Source organism: Helicoverpa zea, chromosome 13 (assembly GCF_022581195.2).
Source record: "Helicoverpa zea isolate HzStark_Cry1AcR chromosome 13, ilHelZeax1.1, whole genome shotgun sequence".
Classification (NCBI taxonomy): domain Eukaryota; kingdom Metazoa; phylum Arthropoda; class Insecta; order Lepidoptera; family Noctuidae; genus Helicoverpa; species Helicoverpa zea.
Window position 1 is genome coordinate 10,966,181 of NC_061464.1, and position 14,886 is coordinate 10,981,066.

Consider the following 14,886-nt stretch of genomic DNA (forward strand, 5'->3'; position numbering starts at 1 on the left):
AGTGTGTGATCCTCCTAAGCTATACGTTCATGCTTCTACGGAAATTAAGGTATGTTACCCTGCATTGCCCTTTCAAAGGTAAAGATATTTTGTAGCCAAATAGCGTTGAAAAACATCGCTGTAACCCTTTGTGGGAACATGTTTCGGAGATAAGTTGGCTCTGATAGTCAGCTTCAGCGTAAGTGCCTTCTCACAGTAAAGCTTGTGGCACATTATAGCAGCACGGCAACAGCACGGCAGCAGCACGGCGTCGCCTCGAATTAAGACTACGGCTAGCTGCCAGCGCGCCAACCACGCGCTGTCCGCTCGCCGTCGGCGCGCCGTCCGCTCGCCGTCGGCGCGCCGGCCGCGCGCCGGCCGCGACGTGTAAGCTTGCTGTCACCGCAAACTCAATATTATTTTAAGACGATTATGATTGATGTTATGATTGAACACGACGTAATGACGTTGTTTCGCTGCCGGCTCGGAGTCGGCGCGCAATTAGCACGCCGTCGGCGCGCTGTACGCATGAGGACCGCTCGCTTGCAGCACGCGGGCGGCGAGTCGAGTTGTGTGGAAGCGGCAAGCACGCTGACTGCTCGCCGTTGGCTTTTTCATATTGACATTACGAAATATATTATAATTTACACGATTTAATGCTCTAAATTGAATGACAACTTAAATGCTGGTATGGAGCCGTGCTGTTGCGGTGCTGCTGCAATGTGCCACGTCCTTTATTTAGATGAAAAAACATGTTTATGCCTATGTAAAATTTATATCTTTGCTAATATTATTAAGCAGGGGATGTTTTTTTTTAAACATTTTGTATTTAGAAACTAGATCAGCTAGGTAATTTTTCGTAATTTGTCGTCACTTTTTCTTGAACGGATTTTCGATTGCTATCGTAATCATCTACCAAATCGTCAGTTTTTTTCACTTTAAAGAAGTAAAGGTATAAAATTAAAATTGATGCAATTTTCACAGGCCGACATCTCTATATCTATAGGTACTACGCACTTTGTATATCGGGTGTGTCGTTCACAATCACATTAAATCATATCGCATATACCTTATGATATTCTATGTCGAATTGTAAAAAAAATAACCTAATCCATTCAGTGGTTTAACCACAGGAGTCATTTTTCGTTTTTATGATTTACAACATCATGTGTAAAGCAGAGATAAAGTTAGGAGTATCGTATGTTTTGATCAGTTGACAGCTGTCAGTTTTCAAGGGAGAATTTCAGTTGTTTGTAATAACTGACTTTTATATGGTGTTTAAATATTTAATTTTTGCACATTTTTATTCCATTTACTTTGTTTGAAAAAATCATTTTTTTATTTTTAGGTATTTTTCTTTTATCTTTCTGTTAATCGACATATATTAACCAGTATATTAACGCATTTCATTTAATGTGATTATGAACGATACACCCGATATAAAAGAAAGTCGTGTTGGTTACACATTTTATAACTCAAGAATGGCTAAACCGTTTACGCTGAAAATTAAAGAAGGGAGATAGCTTAGACCCGGGAAAAGGACATAGGATAGAGTTTTTGTTACCATCCGGCTGCGGGAAACAGTTATATCGGCACACGGGTGAAACCGCGGGCGGAAGCTAGTTTGACATATAAATAATGCTATTTTTCTTTGAAAAAAAAACTTCTAAGTCATCGTCACCCACATTGCAAGTCGAAATACATCCCTTTAAATCCCATAATACCTTATTAAGCGACTCGATAGCCTTTGGGGAGAGTCGCCTTGAGATAATATTCAATATTATTCTTTCATTTCACCCTGTAGGATGAATCTCTGTAGGAAGGTGATTTTCTGTGTTGAAATCGAGTTTGCGTGGTCACCTGCAAAAATGGTAAGTGGGATGTCTTTTTCTTCATTGTTGGGAAAACAAAGAGGGGGTGATAGATTTAGCTGATTTAATTGAATTTGGTAGACGAAATGCCGGGTAATTACTCCCATTACCCGTTTAAAAACTATTCCATGTCCGTATCCAGTGTATCATCTTTTGCTATCTGAATCGGTTCATCCGTTTTAGCATGATTATGTTACAAACAGACCGAGTAAGAGTACTTAACTATTTTTTACTATAGAGAATGTATTTTAAATTTTACAAATAAGTGTAACTGGGAAATATTGCTACACCGTTGATGAGTTTGTAAATGGCTAATTTCCATGTTCATTCTAGTACCGTATATTTTTAAGTGAATTTTTAATACACCTAGACCAAACCATATTTGTACGTCTCGCCATAGACAGAACGCCATAGATAGCGCACTATACTTATTTTTAAGATCTACATTTTATTTTACCTATGTTTTACGAATAATAAGTACCTTGTAAGTGAGATCTTGTTATAGATAAGTACTACAGCAGCAGGAAGAACTTCCTTAGAGATGGGAGTAAAACCACTTGCAAACAACTAAGTATTAACATAATATGTTTAATACAATTCCAGATTATACATCTCCATAAATCTAGATTGAGGTCAAACGCATCTAACTACAAGCAAGCTTGAGTGACATACAGTCACGCGGAATGCGCAGCCATTAAATTAGAAGTCCAGTATGTCCTGTGACTATGCGCCGTGAAATGCGCTTCCCGCGCGTTGTTATACGCACGGCTGGAGAGGATGGCGAACAATTATTGCATTCTATTTTTTTGGTTATTTTTTGATCATACTTTTATTAACCATACAATAGTCGGTCTATAGTGAGATGTACAATGAATATGCTTGCCATTTTTATTATCTTTCGTAAAGAAGAGAATTAACACTTCCACAACATAAAATGATGATTATAATAGTGTATGTAGAAAAAAATCGTATTATTAAAAACAATGTATTATTATAATTGTTTCATTTTTATTGAAATACATACTTCTTGCACATATAGTACAATGTACAGTACAATATATTTTTACTCTTACAGTCATAAATATAGGTAAGCCTATAAAATAAGTTTCGTACGAAACAATAATATGTCTACATGACACCACAGAATCCTTGACTTTGTATTATGTTAAAATTATTTCAGCATGAACAAAAACTTCACTAACCACTAAATATCAAAACTAGGACTATACTTCGGCCGTTCAGAGAATGCGTTCCTGACACCTATCAGTTAGTCACGACTAGTGATGGGCACAACATAACACTGAGTTCGTTACCGTTCCTTCAAAATGAACCGCCGCATTATTTTAAGATTATTTTCGTTTTAAATTGGCGGAATCATTTGTTTTATATTTTAGTTATTTAAGTGGAAACCAAAAAAAGGTAATATTCATATAATAAAATTGTTTTATTTATTCTTTGTTACAAGTACATTGAATTGAATGTGCGAACAGAATATTAATCAGACTCCGATTTGCTTGAGGAGGTGGTGTCTTCATCATCATCTTCGCCTACATGTATAATTATATTATTATCAATAACAGAATCAATCCTGATATCTCGGTCTAACAAAAGCCGGGTAATCAAATAAAAAAAGATCGAAAACACTTGAAAAACGTGGTCTATGCGCACGAAACGACAACGGACGACTGTTTTAGCGTCACAAAATGGCGGCCCATAAGGCCATTTGGGGTTACCATTTTTAATCTAAGTATAAAAATGCGGTTTGGTCATAGTTTTATTTTTATATTTCATAAACGTTATAATTAAGTCTTATAGTCCATTATTTTCCAATTCTTAAAAAGAAAATCAAAACGTATTATTTTATATTATAACTGTATAAGAACAGATTACGATACTTGCCTGTTATTTTTAGCACAGCACTACAAAATATAAACCGCTGACATAACCTTGTAATAGCGCAATATAGATTTAGAAAAATATTGTTTACCAAGTTATTTGACACTCAGTTTGGCACAAAATTATAACATTCATTGATTATTGATATAATAATGTTGTTTTAATGCTCCTCAATTGTTAAAACGGTAAACAACCAGCAAAAATATTTTTATCGTAACTGCAACGCCATTGCAAAGTTACGTCGTCAGTTCAATCGCGACGTGTCAGGAACGCATTCTCTGAATGGCCGAACTATACTAACAATATTGTAGAGTACTGAAACAGTTAAATATTACAATAAACAGCTATCTTAACTGCGCTCTTAACGATTATTGCTTCTTGTTATCACTTGAAACCAGTTAATTATAAACATTAAGCTGAATTGCAAAAATTACTTGATATTTCTAAGTTTTATTAACTTCAATTGTTGCTTTGAAAACGTATTTTGTAGTAAAAATATATCTACCTTCTATGTTGGAAAGTTATTCAGATAAAAGATATAATTATGCTTGATATATCTCAATGTAAAAGAGTATTGTGAAGTATTTTGATGTTTCATAAGAATCTGTAATAGTACTTTTTCAATTTTTTGGTCTAGGTCTATCTGGTTTAGGTCTATAGGCATTACCAAAGAATTTAAACATAGGCCTACTAGTAAATTCAGAATTTATTTCAATCGGAACATGTTATTTATTGATTTCTCAACATATTTTTAAAATTTTAAATATTAAATTCAAAAATAAAAAAACATTTAAAAAATAAAAAAGATAGGTATACCGGTGGTTAGGGGTCCCAGAGACAGAAACCTCTTCAAATTATTATTAATTGGGACATTATTATTATTAGAACAGGCTTGATATTTTTAATGACTCTGTGTATCGCAATCCCCAAGCTAATCGCAAGTTATTGCTCAATGTTCATTGTAGCTTCATGTAAGTGATCCATGTAAATACAAGTATTATTCATACTTCATGTCGCTATATGATTACTTGTAAAACTCAAAGCCATTCAAATTATTCATTACAGTATCCTTTTTCCTAGTCGAGTGCGCTGAAAAAATTTCCCTAACAAGCCATAGTGTAAGAATTTTCTCAAATGACCCTGATGGCTTATAACGAGGAATGGAAACGACTGCTACTGAGTAGCATTCGGGGAAGCTTTACTTGCTCCCAGGCAAGCGACGGTAACACCGCTAACTTCCCGACTTCAGGCTCCTTTGTGAAAGGATGAATTTAGTCTACGTACTTCTGAAAATCCATATGCAAAACGAACGCAAGTTTATGCAAATATCCAAGAATGAAACTTACAACAACTTAAGATTTTAGATAGATACACAATATACTCTTCCATTCTTCACTACCATTAGAATGTTTCAATTTCAAAACAAATAGACACTGAAAAAAAGGATACCTGGTATGATATAGATGATGGAAAAAAAGTTTAAATTAGGACAACTTATCACGAGGTCAAAAACCCGGAGCAATCATACATGATATTCATCATATATTCCAATAATAATCTGACCCTTGACACTTTCAGACCACTAGAGTCTATTTTTATACACTTTCAGAAGAAACTCTTTAATATTTTTGACGGTTTTAAAATGCAGGACCAATATTTTGACTGGAGAAGGTCAATAACTTCGCCTCCGTACTTTAAAAAAAGATATAAATGGTCCCCAAAAGAGCACTCGTAATGCTTTGAAAAACTTTTCAGGTGATATATTGTGGAAAAGTTTTATAAGCATTAAAATAATGGTGGTATCTAAACACCACTTTGGTATGTTATTTATTAGGTACTCTTGGGACGTGAGAAAAGGGCCAATAAAGATGCTCTAGGGAATTTTTACTAGTTCTGTCTTGATGCAACATCATTATCAGCGCTTTTAACCTCTTCTCATTTTTGAAAATGAAATAACTTTAATCACTACACTTGCTCAAAACAAATTGGCGATTTTAAACTTATTAGTCCAGGCTATCTCAAAACGCTTTCTTCATATATACTCAGTATCTGGTGGACAAGATAAAGGTACTTAGAAAGTATTTTTAACTTAGGAAAGTTCGTTGGTACTTGCCTCATCAGGAATAACCGCACACTAGGACTTGAGAGGCTGGTATTATAACCATTGTGCTACTATGTAGATCTAGTATAGTAACACTAATCTTGACTTAGATCTAATGATGATAAAAATAAAACACAATAGCTTATATTTTATATATTTTTGAAAATTAGAGCTTTTCATCGTAAAACCCTACCAGGATACACGTGTCATGAAACTTTGTTTGCACATGTCATGTTTATTAGCATATAAATGTATGTGTGGTGGGGGGAGGTTTTTCAAAGTTCAACATTTTGTATTACGATGTTGGTATGGGAGCTTTTTTTTTATTTGTGTCAACATGTACAAAACTTAGTTTTTTTTTTAAAAGTCTAATTTATGGCAACTTCTTTTTATTTTTAAATAGTGTATAGATTGAAATTAACGAAAATTAAGTTGGAACGCCAAAAATATAGCTAGAATAATAAATATCCGAATACATAATGGAAAAAGCTACGTGATCACTTCCAGAATGTGACTCTATTGAGTATGATATTAACAAAAAACTACACAAAATATTATTAATATTTTTATTACTAATTAAAGAAAACAATCTTGTCAAAAGGAAAAAACACAATACACGACAATTCTTTGAACGTTTTATAACAAAAATCAAACTTCAATTTCAATTATGTGACTTTTGATGCACATCGGATATTATTTTTTAAAATATTAAGCTATAATAAAAATATATTTCTGCAGTGATCCCTAGTTATGAATCAAAATTAAATTCCTGTCCATCGAGCGAAAACAGAACAAAACAGTATTTTATAAAGAATTTTAAATATTTTTTTGTTTCAAATAGAAAACAGGGACAGTCACGCAACTGAACGTCTGAAAAGTATAAAGCTTCATCTACATGGACGCTATTATTATAATTATGTAATATTCCAGATCAACATTTAATAATAATCAAGAAATACTATATCTTTTCAATAATGGAACAAATAATAACAAAAAAATATTGTACCTCGTTTACATAAAGATTGTAAACATGAATAAAATAAAATTGATCCCCACAGAAAACTCTTATTCTGAATTTCTGAAACAACATCACTGTTTCCATGTAAACTTAATTTTATAGGATCAGTCATGTTGTGACTTTGAGCTCAGCCCGTATGTGACCATAGATTTGGTCACAAAACGGAAGTCACATTTTCATACTTGCCGATTAAAAAAAAATTATAAATAATTATTTGTAGTTCTTTTCCATTTGATGTCATTTTAAACAGTAACTTAAAGAAATGGCGGAAACAGCAAACCTAATATTTGGTTACGCTGTAGTAAAATTCAAACACAAATCTGAACATAAATTCCGTTCTTGTACGGAGCCAGCAACAAAACGTCTACGTTCCTCAAAATCCTTTTGACTTTAATAGTAAAGTAAAGTAAAAACCAGTAGTATGTCTAAGTAGTGCCTGTTTCAAAGTATTAGGACCCAAAAATTGTGGCTTAAAGTACTATAAAATGCGGTCACAATACTGAATGTTCAGGATGGATCAAAATTTCATCATCGTAGTTTTATACGTTTTTTTATGTAAATAAGCCAGAATATTACAAATGAATTGATGAATATTATTAAATGATGACATTTAGAAACTAAACCCCTTAAAAAAAGTATATCGTCCGTAGAAAAATCGCGAAATATTCTTGATCCAATCATACGAATTCAGCTGGGGACAAGCAAAAAAAGCCTACTCCTGTTTATTTAAATGCTGTTAAAACAAAATAATGAATAATTGGAACTGAAACTAATATAATAAATTAAAATTAAATGTATATTCTTTGGTCCAGTATCTTTAAAAACTCAAATAGTTAATGGTTTTAACAATGAAATTAGGTCAAATCCGGGGGACAAGCAAAAAACGCACTTTACACAAATAAAAAAAAAAGCTCATGGACAGAGATTATTTAATGTTATTTGGTTATAGAAAAGGTTTGTGGAATGTGTGTTACTGTTTATAATACATCATCGTTATCTGCCTAGTCTTTTCCCAACTATGTTGAGGTCGTCTTCCAGAATAAGTTTGTAATTATGAACATTCACTTTTCTGCAGCTAAGTCGAAGACTTCTGAAGCAATGTAATGTTTAATTCATTATATAGTTTTCAGTGTGTGTGGAAGTCGTTTTATATTTCAAAACGTCTTAATAATAATTATCATCATTTCCATACTCCCCTAGATAGGAAAGTAACATTCAGACACTCCGACTTAACATAAAAAATAACAAAAAAAATATCTACCTATGAAAATATCAGAGTCTCAAAGCCATTCAAATTAAAGCGAGTCAACTCAGTCCAAGGGTATCTTTGGAAATAATATTTCTTGAGATGTCCAATTACGGGAGGTTCTCAAAAGCTAGGCCCATTTCAGCAAGGATTTTTGCGGATCACTGAGAATTAGATTTGAGTGAGCGGCGTCATTTAAATTCTTTAATAATTGGAAGGTTGGGGTATGAAGTGTAAGCGACCAGCGAGTATAAATATTACTTCCTACTGAAGCTTTGTTGAATTCCACAAAGAAAATAAACTTCTTATTATGGGAAATCTTCAAATGGTGCAGTGGGAGTGTCAGACTTAAACAGAATAAAACCCTTTATGTACCAGGGTCGCGGTAACTCTTTCGAACAGTCCTGTAGCCCTAGCAGGTTTGGGCTCATAGAAGCCAAACAAAAGAAACAACTTTAACTAAACTAAATACTTTATATGTGCAAGTTTAAATTATTATCGAAGTCTAACGCGCAGAAATAACCAAATTTAAGAATAATTTACATGAAATCTTATGAAACGTGACAAATTGTAGTATTTTGCATTTATCAATTTACGCAATTCCAACAAAAAAATCGCTCTAATCTCATGAATTGCAAGGCTATTGAAATCAAGAGAAATCATATATTTCCCTCGGCAGCCGATAAGGTGGGTGCCGATTGAAATTCCTTTCGCACGCCGCTACCTTTGAATACAGATACAAGTATTCATCTTATGCAGCCCGATATCAAAGGTTTTATTTGTTTTTTTTCTCTTTTAACTGTCATAGTTATGTAAGGTTGAAAAGCATGGAAATATATTAATTTCCGGGGTTTCGATTACGTCACGAAAGATCTTCTTAAAAAGAAGCCTCGGATAAATGAGCTATCTAACGCTGAGAGTTTTTAAAATCGGACCATTGTTTTTTGAAGAAAGCGCGATCAACTAAACAAAAAAAAAATACTATTGTCCGAATACATAGAAAAGTAAAAATATTATTGGTATCTAATAACAAGAAGAATCATTTTTGCCTAAAAGAGTACAACAACGATCATATAAACCCACACACATACAGATATCCTTACAAACTTCCGCAAATAATATTAGCAGGATATCCCGGAAAAAAACTTCGATATAACAACAAACACTTAATACAAGTCCCACATATTGAAAACAACTGAACGAACTACAAAAAACAAACTATTTTCAATATGGCAGTTATATTTCCGAAGTTTCCCGGTTTACGAACGATACATATTTTCGCGAACTCTCCGTAGACTCTCAAAGAAGTTTTATTAAAAATCGTTGCAATAATCCGGATGTTTTTTTTTCTTCTGCTACTCGATAATCGGGACGTTTAAGATTCGTGAAAAGTTAAAAAAAATGCTTGAAACTCCAAAAGAAGTAGCCGTGGTAGTAAATGATATTATTAATTCGATAATTGATGAACGATTTGGTTGGTTATAGTGAAAGGGGACGACCAAAGAAACATTGGATGGATTGTGTGAAAGTCGACATGGCTAGAAAGAATGTTACTTGTGAGATGACGGCAGACAGAAGAGTATGGAAGAAGAAAACATGCTGCGCCGACCACAAAACTTGAGTCAAGGATAGGAGGAGGATGATGTCGAATGGGAACTTAGTCTAAGCAAGGATTTTAATTTGAGAATAAACTTATATATATATATACAACTTAAAACTAATACAGTGCATCAAAAAATTGCTCCTCATCGCTGTCACTGGGTAATGTACCCAAAAGACTGGCAGCATTGCCACGTTGGATGGCAATGCTCAACCTCTGTGCGAAATAAAAGCCAGCCTTTGGGTCCCGGGAAGTGTCAACCAGGCGCTGGGAAATATCCCTGGCAAGAAGGTGCGCCCTCGGACCCCACGGCCCCAGAGTTTCAACCCCAAACGGCTCAAACATGTAATTGCCTATAAGGTTACTATATTTGCGCCGCTTGAGGTTCTCTGCTTGTGCAGCGGCGGAGCCAGCACAACATGCAGTTCCGGGAAGGTGAGATGGCGCAAGAGTGTCGACGCATGTCGCGTCCCACACTAAAGTCCTACCCACCTTCCACGGAAATAGCGACATGCCGTCTGGTCTCTTGCCATCGTCGCGTGCCAAGCCATTTGGTTTGAGTACGGCTGGCATGCCGACGGCAACAAGAGCGCGACGGATCACGTCGTTTATGTTGGCATGTCGTGGTATGCGGCCGGCACTCCGGCTGCACGACAGGCCGTGGTGACCGAGGCTGTTGACAGCTTCCCCGCAGTGGCAGCGATGAGGAGAGCAGCATGGAGCACCTAGTCGGAGGCAAACGACGAGTCTGAAGGTGGTGTCATCAAACATGGTGCCTGTGTTTGAGGACGGAAGTGCAAGAAGCCATAGACCCGACTCCCATTCACCCACAGCCAGTAGGCGCGCTCGCTCTGCAGAAGTAATTTCATCCAACGTGGCAATGCTGCCAGTCTTTTGGGTACATTACCCAGTGACAGCGATGAGGAGCAATTTTTTGATGCACTGTATAAGTTTTAAGTTGTATATATGTTACCGGCCGAACCCGATTTTAGGACAAACCAGTTTTGCCTAGGCTCAACTAGTTCTTCCTATAGGCGTTAGGATTAACTAGTATAGCCTAGTCCAAACTAATTTGTCCTAAGCCCGATAGGACGGACCAGTTTAGGCTAGGCAAAACTAGTTGATCCTGATATCAATACGCACACTCTAGGATAAACTGGTATGGCCTAGTCTAAACAACATGTTCATGCGGGAATGCTCCGAACGTCCCACGCCGCTCGCTCCCCGTTCGTCATTTGTCGCGTGGTTTTAAACGCATTTAGCGTCTAGTTGCTAGCCGTGCATAACGTACACGCCCCGAGCGCCTCGCGCCTAATAACGTATTTAGTTAATTTAAAAAAATACTTACCTATTATTTGTTACTTTGCTACATATATGTAGTATGATTGTTCGTATTATCAATTTATCCATAACGACGAATCATTATAGTTTAATAAAGATGATTATTTTTCTAAACACGGAGTAGTTTATTTAGTTCATCTATTTATTTACACTTTTAGATATGTATATGTTTTGACTAGGCTATACCAGTTTATCCTAGAGTGTGCGTACTTATATCAGGATCAACTAGTTTTGCCTAGCCTAAACTGGTCCGTCCTATCGGGCTTAGGACAAATTAGTTTGGACTAGGCTCTACTAGTTAATCCTAACGCCTATAGGAAGAACTAGTTGAGCCTAGGCAAAACTGGTTTGTCCTAAAATCGGGTTCGGCCGGTAACATATATATATATAAGTTTATTTTATTTTATTTTCAATTAATGTAAATATGTATATTGTGAATAAATAAATTAATTTTAATTTGAGAATTGTTTAAGAAAAAGTATTCAAGGCAGATCGAATAACCATATTTTTGACCAGAGTGAGTTAGGTACTGTTGTAATACATAGGTATAATTATTGGTCGTTATGACAAAAAAATTCATGAAGTCTTCTGAAATGCATTTAAAAAACTGAAGGGTAAGTATATATTTTTGGCTACCAATTTTTTTAAAGTACGCCTTCCTTCATTAATCAGGGGATAAATTCGCAAAATCGATAATAAAATTGAACGTTTTTATGTGAAATGGCGACGGTAACCCATTTACTGTGCATTGTCATTCGTTTGTATGCACTTTAAGTGCATTGCGGATTTTATGACTTCAAGCGGTCTACCCCATGAGTTACGACTACAGAGTTACGAAGGGTATAGACATGACAATTCTACTTACTGGTCAATCGTATTGTTAAGTCTTCTATCCCGCCGGGATTGTTTGAAAGAGTTACCGCGGCCCTGGTACATACAAGGCCTACGAAGGAACACGATGGATTTTTAGTCAGTAAAAGTCTGACATTCCCTCACCACTGCTAACCTGCAGCGGGAAGGGTCATTTGATGATTTCTTCCATAATAAAAAAAAAATCTTCTATGACAGCTGAATCTTTCTCTTAGCTTCTAAGTAAGTTTATATTACTAACTTAGTACACAGTTTTGCACACCTCATAACATTTTTTTGTATCTAAATAGCTAATAATGGCACAGTGTGTCTATCTATCACTTTTGATTGATAGATAAAGTAAGCAAACCTTGTTAATAGGAAATGAGCACTTAATTGCCATTCTATGGAAACTATCTAAGAAGAATTATGATGGAACCTCTATCCCAATTCATTATTTACTCTGTGGTCACGATGTTGAAATGAAAATAATTCCATTAATATTTATTCAGATGAACTCAAGTGTTATTTATGTGACTTTCAACACACTTGAATTAAATTCATATGGAAATTCTGTGTGAATAGTGGTCAGCTGGCCAAAAACTTTGTAGACTGATGTTGTAGACTGGTAGTTTTTTTGGGTTAACTTTTCCTAGGGATCGTTTTTTAGTAGATAAACTGTGTTTCGTTGAATCATTTCTCAGTGAGAGCCTGTGTATGGATGTTCCTACAACAAGGAAATTACAGCTATTTCGTGGTGAAACGTAAAAAATGAAAAAAACTCACTAAAAATGAAAATATTATTTGTACAAACTCTAGATAACATTAAGGAAGTAAGATGTTATAAAAAACACGGATAATTAAAAGAAATAGTTGAACATACTAAAAAACACGATAGTCATGTATTGTCATCAGAACTCGGAGCGTGTGCAAAATTTCATCCTAATCGAAGACCGGGAAGTGGGTCACATTAAGATTTCAAGATTTTGTTACATACATAGTTACAACGGAAGCTAATATAAGCGTGTTAAAAAAACTACTAGCCGCTTCCAGCGTCCCTATAAACCAAAGGTAAGCAAAAACGTGATTCAAAATGAAATCCCCAATCAGGCAACATCATAACGGGTAGTTAATCAAGACTCGGTTATTCAAACGGATCGTTATAAAATGCAAACAGTTCGCAAGATGGTACCAATAATAATTTTCATTAAATCCTTGGTAGTTAATTACCTGATGCTCTACGGGAGATTGCGAAGATGAAGTTGGTTTACTAGAAGTGGTTTAATTTTTATATAATTTTGAAACCACAATACGAAGGTAGGTAAATGAGAAAATCGAGCTAAACGTTGAAGGCTTAAAATACATAAGAGGGCATAAATATAACTTGCTGACTATTCCCAAAACACATAAAAAATTGAATTTAAAAAAATATTCATAAACGATGTTTTTTTTTTCAATTAAAACAATACATTGATACCTACTATTACATCTACATACTTCATTCAAATCTTTTTCATTTTCAGTTAAATAATAAGATTTGATATATTAACGTCACATCCAGTGAATCTAAGAAATCATATGTCCAAAGACGGTAGAAATTCATTAAAATTTCTTATTGGAAGTGTCTCAGAGCTAGGAGCGAGTCGTGTTTAATTCAGACAAAAGTGTCTAAAAAATATTTAGACTGTTCTAGAAAACTTTTAACTTATATTTTTTTTACTTTTACAGGTCACATTGGACAGGATAAAAATATGTGCTAAAGCAAAGGATTTGTTTTTCATTAAATACCAATTGAATGTGAACTATAAGCAATATGATGATGATGATGATATCCTCCTAGCCGATTATCAGCTACGGCGACTGTTCTCATGTAAGGAGATTAGCCAGCTGCGCAGCACATAAGTATTATAGTGCACAAGCAATTGCGCAGACAGAAGTGCACTCACTATTCCTTCACTCTCATAGCCCGATGGGACGATGGGACGGCAATCCTACACGACTGAATAAGCGATATACCTATATTTCTAGTCTGTCACAAAATGGACTAGGCTACTACTATTGTTGTACTACCATTTTTTTGCCATTTTTTCCGATTTTCAGCAACCCAAACTATTGGTTCTTCTGCGGTTTTGCATTTCTGATTCGGTCATTAGATTTTAAGCACTGCAAACTTTTAGTATGTAGTAAATATTGAGTAATCGGCGCTTGTAGCCAGCCGATAGTTTGTTTGGGCTCATACAACAGTATTAGGATGAATGGTATTAAGCCCATTAGTCGTGGTGGCCTAGTGGGTAAAGGACCAACCTCTCAAGTATGAGGGCGCGGGTTCGATCCCAGGTCAGGCAAGTACCAATGCAACTTTTCTAAGTTTGTATGTACTTTCTAAGTATATCTTAGACATCATTGACTGTGTTTCGGATGGCACGTTAAACTGTAGGTCCCGGCTGTCATTGAACATCCTTGGCAGTCGTTACGGGTAGTCAGAAGCCAGTGAGTCTGACACCAGTCTAACCAAGGGGTATCGGGTTGCCCGGGTAACTGGGTTGAGGAGGTCAGATAGGCAGTCGCTTCTTGTAAAGCACTGGTACTCAGCTGAATCCGGTTAGACTGGAAGCCGACCCCAACATGATTGGGAAAAAAAAAAAAGGCTCGGAGGAGGTATTAAGCCCATTGTAGGGCGGACCTTATCTATTGCCCCTCCGCGCCCCTCTAGGCTAAGACGCGCGCCGGCTCGCTACCGAAATTAAAAAGTGGAACAGCCGCGCAGCTTTTGCGGCGCGCGCGGAGAGCCGACAGTGACCGACTAACCGCGAAGCACGACGCATGCGCTCTGTTGTTGACGGACGCCCGTATCGCTCGCGTGCCGCTAGCTAAGGTCCCTAGTATTAAATATATATACGTGTGTCGTGTGTGTGCATTATACGTTTATTTACCACCAACCGTCTTTAAAACAATCTCGGAACGAAGCCCAACTATACCATTTCA